Source organism: Pituophis catenifer, unplaced genomic scaffold, assembly GCF_029215685.1.
Source record: "Pituophis catenifer annectens isolate HBS135680 unplaced genomic scaffold, rPitCat1.0.hap2 SCAF_5, whole genome shotgun sequence".
In the NCBI taxonomy this organism is placed as follows: domain Eukaryota; kingdom Metazoa; phylum Chordata; class Lepidosauria; order Squamata; family Colubridae; genus Pituophis; species Pituophis catenifer.
Window position 1 is genome coordinate 39232918 of NW_027256885.1, and position 5206 is coordinate 39238123.

Genomic DNA, 5206 nt, shown 5'->3' on the forward strand with positions numbered 1-5206 from the left:
AGAACCTAGTAGAGAAACGTCTAGTCTTATTTTCGGCTTCCATGTACCCCTCAGGGGTGTAATTGGGGTGCAGCCTATCTAGGGTGCAATGGAGTCTCTGGCCCATTAAGAGCTCTGCGGGACTTCGTCCCGTTGCCATGCACGGGGTAACATGTTGAGCTGCCAGAAAAGTATCAATCCTGGCTTGCCAGTCCCCCGGTCCTAGTCTGGCCAATGCCTCTTTCAGATTGACCATTACTGGCCAGATGAAAAGGTGCTGTGAGTGCGTGACGGACCCCTAACTCAGCTAGGTACCCCTCGAATTGCGTAGCCATAAGTTGAGGCCCATTATCTGACACCAGGGTGTCCGGTAGCCCATGCATGGCGAGTAGTTTCCAGAGTGTTTTAATTACAGCCTCCGCAGTGGTGGAGTGCATTAGAATGATCTCCAGCCACTTTGAATAAGCGTCCACCACGATCAGAAAGGTTTGACCATGGAATGGGCCAGCAAAATTGATATGAATGCGGGACCATGGTCCCCGGGGCCTTTCCCACTCTTTGGACGGGGCCGTCGGGGGAGCAGGGCGAGACTCTTGACAGGGAGTACACTTGGCCATCCATTCATCAATGCAATCTTCCATATTGGGCCACCACACATAGCTCCTTGCCAATCCCTTCATCCTCACAATTCCCAGGTGACCAATATGCAGTGTGGCCAATACTTGTTTCCTTAGACACAGCGGAATCACCACCCAGTCACCCCATAGAAAACAACCCCCTTGTGTAGACAGCTCATGTTGTTTACAGACAAACGGTTTAAATTCCCCGCCAACAGGGCCTTTCGGCCACCCCCTATGCACCCAGACAATAACAGTCCGCAACACAGAGTCCTTAGCAGAGGCCCTTGCAACTTCAGCAGAAGTGATAGGGCCAGAGTCCATAGAGTCAATAAGCAGAATAAAAATGCCTGGAGTTGGGTCCTCCAGCAAATCTGGCAGCGGGCACCTGCTGAGGGCATCGGCATGCTCAAGGCTCTGACCCGGTCAATGGATGAGTTGATATGAGTAGGCAGCCAGAAAAATAGCCCACCTAGTCAGACGGGGGGACATGGCTGCCGGGGTGGGGCGATCCCCAGCCAAAAGTCCTAGCAGGGGTTGGTGATCAGTAATGAGTTCAAAAGTCCTCCCAAACAGATACTTGTGAAACTTTTTAAGTCCGGCGACAGCTGCCAGGGCCTCCCTGTCCAGCTGGCTGTAATTTCTCTCAGCACTGGACAGGGTACAGGAGAAATAGGTGATGGGGACTTGTCCATTCGGCAGTCTGTGACTCAAAACAGCCCCCACGCCAAAGGGGGAGGCGTCGCAGACTAAGACAAGGGGAAGCAGTTCATTGTGTTGGATGAGGAGGCTGTCGGCTGAGAGGAGACTTTTGACAGCTGCAAACGCCGCGGCTTCCGCCCTACCCCAAACCCTCAGAGATTTTTTCGCTAATAGTTTGTGGAGTAGTTCGGCCACTGTGGCTTTGTCCTTTAAAAAGATAGAATAAAAGTTTAAAAGTCCCAGGAACGCCTGCAGTTCCGCCTGGGTCGTTGGGGTAGGTGCGTTGCGAATAGCTTCGACTTTGCTCTCTTTGGGGTGGATACCAGCCCCATCGATCTTGTACCCTAGAAATTCAACTGAGGGTACAGCAATCTGACATTTGTCCCTTTTAACTTGTAGCCCCGTGTTCCTGAATATAGTTAGCACTTTCCTCAAGTGATCCTTCCGCTGTTGCTCATCTGCTGCGGTGACTAAAACATCATCGAAATAGGGTACAACCCCCAGCAGTCCCTGCAGCAGGCATTCCATGACACTTTGAAATAGCCCAGGGGCAACGCTAACTCTGAATTGTAGTCTGGTGCACTTGAAGGCACCTCTATGTGTTACTATAGTCTGTGCTTCCATGGTAGCGTCATCTACCAGCAGTTGCTGGTACGCCTGTGCAAGGTCAAGCTTAGAGAAAACCTTGCCGGGGCCCAAAGAATGGAGCAGGTGCTGCACAATGGGGACAGTGTAGGCGCTTTGCTGGAGGGCTTTGTTTAGGGTACACTTATAGTCGGCGCAGATGCGCACTGACTTGTCAGATTTGATAGGGGTGACTATCGGGGTCTCCCATTTTGCATGGTCGACCGCAGGGGTGGGTTCTAAAATTTTTTACTACTGGTTCTGTGGGCGTGGCTTATTTTGTGGGTGTGGCTTGAGGTTCATGTGACAATTCTTTAGGATTTAGCAGAGGTACTGGTCTACCAGGCTTTTAAGTGGTAGACCACTAGCCCCAGAGCCCCTTGGGATCAACCTGCAGCCCTCCCCTGCCTCCTAAGGCAGTGGAGCGTGTGTGTGGGGGGGATGCTTTTCAAGAAGTCACAAGGAGGACTGAGACCTGGTTTCTGTCCCACAAGTAAGATTTGGTCCAGAACCAACCCCAACATGAAGGTCTTTTATTTGCTCCTTGTACTCATTGTCTTTGCATTTTTAACAGGTAATAAATTAAATTTGTGATGACGTAAAACTAGCTCATAATTCTTCTCCTGTAAATATCTGTCTATGTCTTTACCTTGAATTGTATCACTAGCCCCTGTATTGCCAGCTCTTCTTTTCTTCTCATTTCTTGAGATAGTGGGCATCCAGCCTTTAATACATTAGTATAAAAATCTCTTGCCTTCCAAATTGTGTTAAGGCGATACCTTTCTCCCATATAATTCACCACCAGTCCAGCTGGAACATCCCATCTAAACTGAATCTGTCGATTTCTAAGTTCATCCACCAAGAAAGCAAACTCCTTTCTGCTTCTCAACATTTTGGGGGGAATTTCTTTCAGCACTAAAATCTCTTGTCCTGCAATTTGAAGTTTATTTTTATAGAAAGCTTGTAAAATTTCATTTCGGGTCCTCCTCGTTGTAAAGTAAATCACAATGTCTCTTGGCAATTGATTCTGTCTGGCAAACCAGGAATTAACACGATATATTTTGTCAATTTGCAATGAGAGATCTGCTTGTTGCTCCCCAGTTATCTTTGCAAAAGCCTCTGCAAAGATCTCTCTCAAGTTCTCTCGATTGTGTTCTCTCAAACCTCTTACTCTCAGGGCAAATTCCATCACTCTATACTGTAACATCACCACTTCATCGTCTGCCCTATCCACCTTAGTCTGAACTTCATCCATTTTATTTTCCAAATTCAATTTGGACTGATTAATTTCTTCTACTCTTTCATCCAACAATTCAATGTGTTTTGCCAGACCCTGAAATGCCATTACTATCTCTTCTCTTATTTCTTTATTCCGAATTTGTATAACTTCTTTAACTTCAGCCATTTCTTCAGACACTCCCTTAATTTTCCCCTCTAAAAAAGAAGTTTGTTGCTTCAAAGCGTCCTGCAGAGATTCCTGTAGAACTTCCAAAGTCAATATTTGTGGGTTTGAAGTAGACAAAGATTGTAGTTTTGATGGTTGTGCTGGCGATCCTCCAGCACTTTTAAAGCCAGATTTTATTTGCTTAGAAGCCATTTTTAGCTTTCAATTTATACTTCCTACAGCAACCAAATCAATAAGTCCAAATATTTTTAAATCTTTTTTAAGTATTATAGTTTATTTAAAGTCCAAACTGTAGTCTTTCCACTTTAAATCTTTCTTTCTTTGTTGTAGAACCCAGTAATCTTAAACAGCCTCAGAAGCACTAACGATGTTAACTATCACTTTCACTATAACTTTCACTTTCACGCCCTGTTACAGTTCAGGCACCATTTTTGCTTTCGTTTTAAAAGTCTTAGAAGGAAGAAGTATAGACACAGAGTTAAAGTTCAGTACTTGCAGTTGCTAGGACTCCTGTTTTTGTTCTGCCTGCTTTAAGCTTATTTTGAATCTGAATGTTGATTGCAGGGGTGGTCGCGGCGTCTTGTTCTGCTTGAAGCAGAAAAGCCTCGGATTCGGAGCTCAGTCGAACTACCAGGGAGCTCTCACCCTCCAAGCCCCAGAATTGCTCCTAGGGCTTTTGGGGAGCTCTACCTTTGTCCGGCTGCTCACCTTCCTCTCTTCTCCCGAGGGGAAGGTTTCCAAGCCGCCAGACAGCTGATTTGTGCTGTCTTGGCGGTTTTAACGAAATTGCGGGGCTGACGGTCCGAAAGGAGCGTCTGTCAGTGCCTGCGGTGCCACCAGAAGAGCAGAGCGGGGCGAGACTCTTGACAGGGAGTACACTTGGCTATCCATTCAGCAATGCAATCTTCCATATTGGGCCACCACACATAGCTCCTTGCCAATCCCTTCATCCTCACAATTCCCGGGTGACCAATATAGCTCATAACTCACCTTTCTAGACAGCTATTATCATGTCTAAAAGCAAGATACTCTTCTCCATCTTTTGTCTGGAGTACCATTTAATCCAGAGCCTTTTAATTCCAGAAGTCCAAGTTTAAAGAATGGACTTCTGGAATTAAAGCTCCATTTTTTAGCTAAAACTTAATTCACACCTGTTAGTTTTGCTTGAGCAGTGTGAACAATTGACAGCGTGATCCTCCAAAGGTCTGAAAAATATATCATTGATTTTTCTTTGGCATTTAAACTAGATAACCAATGTGAAAAAGTGCACCAAGGAAGGTCTGGAAAGCCAATTCATACTGAACTGTATTGGGTTTTCTGTTGTTATATGAATAAAATGAAAAGAAATCAAATAGTGGTACCTAGTGCGGAAAAAGAGACAAAATAATGGGTCATTCTCAACACTTGAATTCTCTACACTTAAAATATCTAGAAATTATTATGGTTAAGTCAGTTTTGCCCCATTTTATGATTTTTCTTGCCATAGTTCAAATCAAAGTTCAAATCAAATATTTGATAGTTCTGAGACCAATGTTGAATACTTACATTTCAGTAGTCACCAATCCCAGTCTTAAAATGAGTTTAGAATCAGTGGGAGTCACTGATAACAATGAACTAACTAGCTACTGATAATCAGTCCAGTCCTGCCTTTCTTTTCCTTCTGTCCAAGTTTTGCAAGTACTTTTTCCAGGTATATGTTTTATTCCAAAGTATACAAACCATTATTGTCAGGGAAAAAATGGGTCTTCCAAGAAATTTTAAAAGACACTGTCAGAATGACTCTGCTCTCAGCCCCCCTTGTGGCTTCTTGAAAAGCATCCCCCCCACATATGTAAATGAAAAGAATAAGCTTAAAAATCCTAGCCTTTTAAAATTGAAA